The sequence below is a fragment of the Mercenaria mercenaria genome, chromosome 13, assembly GCF_021730395.1.
Source record: "Mercenaria mercenaria strain notata chromosome 13, MADL_Memer_1, whole genome shotgun sequence".
Classification (NCBI taxonomy): Eukaryota; Metazoa; Mollusca; class Bivalvia; order Venerida; family Veneridae; genus Mercenaria; species Mercenaria mercenaria.
The window spans coordinates 806080-814805 of record NC_069373.1 but is presented as its reverse complement, the minus strand read 5'-3'; the positions used below and the strand labels follow the sequence as shown (position 1 = coordinate 814805).

The 8726-nt window shown below is 30.9% G+C and overlaps 1 long non-coding RNA gene across 2 annotated transcripts; it reads left to right on the top strand.

Moving 5' to 3' along the window:
• The first annotated feature begins 1041 nt into the window (after nucleotides 1-1041).
• On the top strand, nucleotides 1042-7560 carry LOC123530196 (uncharacterized). 2 transcript variants are annotated; one of them, XR_008366643.1, is made up of 4 exons: nucleotides 1042-2308; nucleotides 2829-2866; nucleotides 3427-3526; nucleotides 5096-7560. It is a non-coding gene; the product is annotated as an uncharacterized LOC123530196 (long non-coding RNA). The 2 variants fall into 2 exon arrangements; XR_006682280.2 differs by having other exon boundaries at nucleotides 1042-2866.
• The last annotated feature ends 1166 nt before the right edge of the window (nucleotides 7561-8726 follow it).

Genomic DNA, 8726 nt, shown 5'->3' with positions numbered 1-8726 from the left:
ATATAAAGTTGATGCAACTGACAATTATATCAAATAAAATCAATTTCAAATGTGCAAAACACCTGTAAAGTGTACAAGGGTTGCATACTGCTAAATAAATACTAGCTGTGAAAGTATGTATATATTTATACAAATTTTTGCATGCTTATGATAGTTTATATTTTCAAAAAACTATCAGTAGCTTTAAGCCGAGTTCTACGTAAGGAAGTGGACCCATAATGACAATGATCATCAAATTCATATCAATATTATATCCACTTTTTACAGAAATCTGTGTAGGTACTCAGCTACATTTACATCTGATTCTAAAGAATGCTGAATTGCCTAGCTAGAGCAAGAACACTTAATCCTAATATACTGTTAACTAACTTACCCCGTGACCTGTCTCTATTTTTAGTTTCTATTAGTCTATTTCAATAAATGCAAACCCAAAAGTTCTCAGCAGTTTACATCATTACATATTTAGGACATCACAGTAAAGTTTTATAAAAATAACTATTTTTTTTTAAATATCCCCTCTTTTTCAATATCCTCTAGAGTGTTAACAGTCAAATTGTTGACGACGGACGACGGACACAGGGCGATCCCAAAAGCTCACCTTTGAGCACTTTGTGTTCAGATGAGCTAAAAATGACATTTGCTTGGCATATTCTTAAACTTGATCAAATTTCGCACTCTGTTGCAATTTTTAACATCTTTTACCATGCCATCTTTTTTATAAATTTTGTATAATCTATGGTACTATTTCTTTAAGTTAAAGTAGAGACAAATATCGAAGTGACGGCCACTGTCCAAAATGTTTGCAGAAAATTCATTAATTATGCTATTGATTTTGATAAAAGAAACACCTAACTATTGGTAAACAATAATAAAACTGTCAATATCATTTTTTCTAGGGTGCCTCAGGTAATTGGATTTAATGAGACAGAATTCTAACAGCCAATATAGAATAAAAGATATATATATATATATAGAGAGAGAGAGAAGTTTCACTACAACTAACTCAGTAATTTTAAAGATGTCTTAAACTCTGACCCTTTCTGTTCTAGAGGTGAATTCACTTTGAACAGCAAGAAATCACTCATTTATCAAATGAAGAATTTCCACTTTTGTACAATAAATCAATATACAAGTCTTGAAAAAAAAAAGTCTTTCTTGACAGTAAGAAAATAAGTAAAAACAATTGGTCCCAGTGGGGTTTTGACCTATGCCCCCATCTACAAAATTTCAGTCAAAGTAGATTTATGGTAGGAATTGAATATACTCTTCAAAAGGACGCACTCTATTATTGTTCTAATACCTTAAAGGGAGTTGAATTTTAGCCAAAATCTGGACATGACAGTGACCTTCACAGTTTTCCTACATCTGTCCTGTTTCCTTATCATGCAGTATTGATATTTGGGTGAGAAAAAAAAATGAAGCCTTTTAAAGATTTCCATTTTATTGCTTACTGAAATAAGAAACTGGTTCATTTTTTACTTCTGAGAATGTGTTTTATAGTGGTTGATTGTTATTTCAAGTTTTGACGCATTACGATGTTCCATTAAAAAATAATGAAGAAAAAACCTTCCAAAAATATCCCAAGTGTACTGGTTTTAGCGTGACATTTAAATGAAATCATGTTTTCAACTTAAAATTACTTTATAACCACCTTATATGTTAAGAAAATGTTTTCTTTATGCTGAAGTGTAATGTGTTGGTTATTGGGTTAGCAAAAGTTTAGAAAATATTAATGAATAATTATTCTTCAAGGCTTCTAAGAAATGAAAAGGTGTTGAGTTTTATTTTGCTCCGAAAATGGCCAACTGATACTTTACTAGTCGCAGCATTGAAAAGTATTGATAATTAGATGAAGTATTTTTTCTTTGTTTAGTACTGATGTTTTTTATTTATTTTTTTCAATATTTTTTCGACTAATACATTTTGAACAACAAATTATTTGTAATATTGAACAACAAAAATATCCCAAGTGTACAAAATAGCAAAATTAATAAATATTTTTCTTGTTCATATGATTTTTTTTTAATTTGCACATTCTTACTAAGAGGAGGAGCCTACAAAACAGTCATAACAAAGATTTGACATAGTTATGCCATTTGAGATTTTTCTTGCAAATAATGTGATGTTCCAAGTGTACATGACTTTTGACACGTTTGATTTTACAGGTGTATGTGCCCAAAAATATGAATGACACGTCACCTAGGTGCATGACAGCATTTAATAGGGTGCAGTTTTCTTACAGAAATGTCTTTTCAGTTGTTATAATGGTAAACTGGCGAAACATTATGGATTTTCGCAAATTTTGACAGTAAGAACATTTTTAAGTAAGTGTACCTTTATACTGACTAACTTAATTTCTAAATCATATACTTTAATGTAGGCTACTATCATTATAGCTCAAAAGAATGCATATTCTCTTGAAACATTTAACATTTGAAAACCCCAGTGTGTTACCTTGGTATATGAGCGTACAGTTAAGATTCATAATAATGGACACAAAGTTTTAAAGAAAGTCAGTCAGAAGGAAAAAGGCCTTACTATTGCACTGTAAATGATCTGTGTTACAATTTAGATGAGACCGTCAGGTTAAATCAGTCAGTAGAAGAATATACTGAATATCAATGTTGCAGGGTATATTCTTTAATATAAACCAGATATTCTTAGGAATGATAAAAATGACAGAAGTCAGAATTGTTGAAGACCATTGTCCGCTATTTTTAACACATATTCATTTGTTAAGAAGTTGTCAGGTACTCTCACAGAAAAATACTTATAATTTCCTTCAACTTCATTTGATGTTTTAAATATGTTGCTTTACTGTTTTGTAGAATCCCAGAGAGGAACTAAAAGACAAAGAGTTGTAACGGTACGTAAAGGAGGATATAAATTATACCGGATTTTGTTTACAAAATACATGAATTAGGTCAACATTAAGATTATAGTAAGAACACACCAAATCTGTTTATAATAAACAGCTGAAATTTGTCATAAGGTACATAACTTGCTTTAACCATGTACAAAAAGTGATATGCTGTAATTTCATATCAATATATGCGAATTAATAATAGGATGTAAAATGTGTTATTTAACATATATGATAAGTGCATAATAAAAGAATCACAAATGTAGAAGCTGGCATTATTCTGTAAGTTGGCTAGTGGCAGAAAATATAATGCTTACTGAAAGCTTAACTCAAGTTTTCTTGCACTTGTTTTCTAATATAAACAACCCACTAGCATACATATAATTCTAAAAGACTTTTACCATATTGTCGATATATTGCTATAATATATTTACATCAACATCCGAACTTATAAAATATTAAGTAATTAAATATTTGCTTAAAGTAAGCAAAATATTCGTGGCTGTTTTAATATATTAGCTCCTGTAATCTCACTACTTAATTGCACACACTTTTTCTTTTAGAATGATGAGTACTGTGCTGGGAAAACAGTAAAGGCAATTTGGCGTGATGAGGATGGGGAAAATTGGTTGGATGCAACAATCTTGACAGTTTATGCTGATGGTATATAGTACAGTTGAATTGACTGTTTAATAAGATTGGACAAAGACTTTTCATTCAGTCAACAATACAATATTCAGTATTACAGATAATTTGTTTCATGTAAGGCAAACAAATGAAACCTTATTAGTAGACATTATCACTGTCACTGTTATTTATCTATTATAAATTTTATTTTGATGTTAATTCACGTGTTAAATGTTGAACAACAGTTCAGACAATTATTTCTTTCTATATGTGATGTCTGTCCTTCTGTCATAAAAATGTTTGTTAGTTTATGATCATTTTGTATAAAAAAAATGTTGGTGCATATTTTCACTTCTTGATGGTATTATTTGAATAAAGCTTAATAGATATCACCAGAATCAAGATAAGTATCACATATTGTGCAACTGAATGCCTTTTTAGCTCAACTATTCGAAGAATAAGTAGAGCTGTCCTACACACCATCGGTGTCACATCTTGGTTAAGGTTTTCATACCAGTCCACATTTTGACAAAAACTTTCAAAATAAAGCTTTTAAATTTTCAACACCTGCACCATGATCACATGTCCAGTTTTAGGCAAGAGTACACAACTCTGTCAAGGATATTGGCTGAATTATGGCCCCTTTTAACCTTTAAAGCTTGAAGATTTTCATTTTTTGTGTAAACTGTTTCACATGTGGTTTTGAAAAAAAATTCACTTGTTTATCATAACAGTTTCTTTCTGAAGGTAAGAGTGCATATCTCTGTCAACTATTTTGCCTGAATTATGGCCCTTTTTGGACTTGGAAATTGGTTCAGTTTTCGTACCAGTCAACGTTTTGTCAAAACTATTTGACATATGTCTTTGAAACTTTGAAAACCTGTTTATCATCATGTTCTTTATCTGTAGGCAAGAAAACATAACTCTGTCAACTATTTTTGTTGAATTATGGCCCTTTTAAAACTTTGAAATCAGTTAAATGTTTCATACCATATTTAGCCTAACCTGTTAGTCATATGGCTTTAGTCACATAACACTTGTTTACCATCAAAATCTACATAATAAATTGTGAAGGCAAAAGTATGATTAAACTGGGACAAGGACTTAAACTTTAGTTATGACCCATTTTCATAGAAATAAGTTAAATTTCGCATACCATTCTATATTTTGCCATACGGCTTTGAAACTTTGACCACTTGTTTACCATCAGAATATACATAATAAAGTATATAATAAATTATGTAGGCTAGAGTTTATAACTAGGACAAGGACATTAGCTTCTGACCCTTTTTTTACATAGAAATAAGTTAAGTTTTGCATACCATTCCATATCTTGTCTAAACTGCTTGATATATGGCTTTGAAACTTTGAACACTTGCTTACCATAATAGTCACACATTGCCATATAGTCCAAGATTTGTCTAAATCCACAAATATAGGTACATTGTTTGTCTTATCTATTTTTCTTCTTTTGTTTGAAAATCTCTGGTAATACTTTGACCCCATAACTTCATCAGTTCATCAAATAGTCGAGCGTGCTCTCAACAGACAGCTTTTGTTGAAATAACATTTTGGCCTCATAAATATTTTTTCTGATAATTTTAGGCAAGACCTGCAAAGTGAGGTATCATGTGGACAATGGTATTTCAAAGTTGGCCAGATCCTGGATAAGAAAGATTTAAAGTGGACTTTCACACCAGTGTACACCAGTGTTTCAGATGATTTTCCCTATTCCAACATAACTCATTGACAGTATCCCTTATGCCAAATAACTTGCAGGCTAAAATGACAAATAATGATACATGCATATTTTTGTGTAAAATGTGATAGAAATCAATACCTTCACAGTTGATCTCCATTACTGATAGTATATTTCTAGATTCCAAATGAGCTAGTTTACAAAAAAATGATAAAATTGAGCTACAAATGATAAAACATAACTGGAACTTTGTTGAAGTGCATCTATGAAAAATTCTGATGTTATTTTTATGTTAATTTTCTGTTTTTTATTCAATGCGCGAGCATAAGAAAAAGTGCTATGAGGAAAGTATTTCTTTTAGACTTTATTTAAATGATGCATGAAAAATTATCTACCACTAGTTGTAGATGCAGACTTAAATATCTGGGGCACTTGGAAAATTAATTATATTGGTAAGTCAGACAAGCCTTGTTACTGCCAAAACAAGTTACTCTGGAACCGGTTATTCTGATCTACATCTACAACCAGTGGCAGATTTTATAGTCTGTAATTCATTAAATGATATCCTAAAAATGATTGAGTGATATCACAAAATCGATGCATTATGTGAGATCCTTAATTAGATGATATAGTTATTCATTTTATGATATCCAAAAATCAATAATGGATATCATAAAATAGAATTAAAGATATTAAATGGAATTAAGGATATCATAAAAATCTGATTTTAGAATATCCAATAAATGAATTACAGATATGTATAAAACATTTTGTGATATATCTATATGCATTTAATGATATACAAAAATGATAAATGCTATCGTTAAATGAATTTGTGACATCCATGAATGAATTAAGAATAGATTACTTATAACTGGATTTAGGATATTACACTTAAATAGTGAATAAAAAGTAAAATGGCATTCTATAGTATTTTGTATTTTATATAGTGAACAATCAAATTTGCATCCGATCAAATTATATTGCACCAAATTTTGTATATTTATTTATTGTTTATGTTGAAATGTATATATGTTTATTTATTTCTTGATGTGGATTTAAAGTGTGAAAAGTGATGTTTGAGAGAACGATTAATTTCTAGTAAAAGCTGATACTCATTGGTGTAACAATTTTTATATTTATAAAAAAATTATCAATGTAATAAAGGTTCACTGATTCTTTTCATTAACTGAAAAATGCAATGAGAAGTTGAAGTACCTGTTTTCAGTTTTGTAAATAATATTTACAAAGAAGTTGAAGAAATGTTCAACAAATGCTCTTTTTTATCAAAAGCTGTAAAGAGCTGAATTTATGTTGAAAATGTAACTGTTCTGCATGTCAGAGTGTCATTTGTGTGAATTTTGTTTATTTGGGGTTGAAAACTAGTCTGGGTCACTAGGTTAAATCAAAGAAAATGCTTGTTTACCCTCAAGAGGCCATGTTTTTTTCTGTTCTATCTTAGTGAAAATTTGTCAGAATATTTGTTTCCATGAAATCACTAGGTAAAACATGTTTACACTGTTATGATGTGTTACTCAGATGAGCCCATTTTGGCCCTCTTCTTATAGAAACTTTTTGTCAAGAGAATCATTTTTGTCAAGATTTACATATTAAATTGCTTTAAACATTTTATCAAGATGTGTCAATAAGTGTTATATATTTTATTATGTATCATAAACATAAAAACATGTTCCTGTCTGAACAGTTTTACAGTGATAGGCAATAATGGATTTGTTTAAGGTTCTGCGCAGCAGATGACTTTCAAAAAATAAAAGACTAGTGTTGCCTCTGCTAGAGTCTTAAGCCTTAGAGCATAACGACACTAAATAAATATGCCAGGCTGAACTTTTTACTTGTCAAGATTAATGTAAAATCTTTTAACAAGCTTTATATTTGTATATCCAGTACAGGCTTTAGATCATTCAAAAGACTCCAGTTTAGCCATGAAAGTTCTGGCAGAACTTTTTCTACAGTGACTCATCACAGTAAAGATTTACATATTTTTTTTTTAACATTTTTCCAAGTATGTGGTAAATTTATTAAGAGTCTGTTATATATAATGAGGCAAGCAAAACATTTTCAGACTCGTGTTGATATTGTTTATAATTTTAAAGGATGCGAGTTGAGATGGATGTATTCTGTCAGGCAGAACTGTTTTAAACATGTATAGTTTTTGTCGAGCCTGCTTGCGGAAGCGAAGACATAGTTGTCCAAATGTCTGTCCGGTGTATGTGCGTGCGTCCGTCTGGATTTGTTTGTCCGGACCATAACTTTGACATGCATGGAGCAATCTTGTTTATATTTGGAATGAATGTTAAACTCAGTGAGGCAAAGTGTCATGCGCAAACTCCAGGTTCCTATCTCAAAGGTCAAGGTCACACTTACAGGTCAAATGTCAAATTCAAAAATGACTTTGTCAGGAGCATTTCTTCTTCATGCATGGAGGGATTTTTATGTAACTTGGCACAATTTTTCACCATCATGAGATGGAGTGTCATGCGCAAGAACTAGATCTAAGGTCAAGGTCACCCTTAGAGGTCAAAAGTCAGATACAAGAATGACTTTGTCGGGAGCATTTCGTTTGGATGCATAGAGGGATTTTGATGTAATTTGGCACAATTGTTCATCATCATGCGACGGAGTGTCATGCGCAAGATCCTAGAATTACTTCCCTTTGTTGTTACTATAAATAGTAAATAAATGGTGCGGATTTTTGTGTGGACTTAGAATATTTTTTATTTTTTTTAGAGCTTTCCTTTGTTGTTACTTTAAATAACTTACATTGTCACTTTTTATTAGGCATAAATGTTTGCCTCAATGAGACAGGGAGTGTCATGTATAACTCCCAGTCCTTATAGCTGGCGGGCTCGACATACTGCCTGTGGGCATCTAGTTATACAATTATTAAAGTAGACTCGAGGCTTCTTGTAAAAAGTTCTGTCAGCCAGAACTTTTTGTACCGAGAATCATTGTTGTACAGATTTTTCCAAGCATGTGGTAAAAGTATATATAGCCTGTTGTATGATAATGAATATATAAAACCAGGCAGAACTTTTTAAACCTTATTCATATATTTTTATTCATTATAGGGAGAACTTCTCGACACATTACCATAATGTATTGGCATGTAAAATATAATATACTTTATAAACACATTGCTATGCTTTATAATATGATATATAATGTTGAGTCAAATAAAGTTCTGCCAGGTAGAATGTTTAAACCTGGTATTCGTCTTCTAATTTATAATGACTAGTTGAGACTGATAAAGTTCTGCCAGGCAGAATTTTTTTTAACCTTAACGGGCTTTATATCATTTTGATATTTTGATAACTAACTAGTGGTTTGAATCAAGTTCTGCCAGCCAGAACTTTTTATACAAATAATGGTCTGTTACCTTGCAAAATGTATTGTAAAATGAAAATCTTTTAGCCTGTAGTGCACAATAGAGCTATATTTTAAAACGCTATACCAGGCAGAACGTTTTAGACAGATTGTTATTCGTCCTATAATTTATTATGACTAGTTGAATCACTT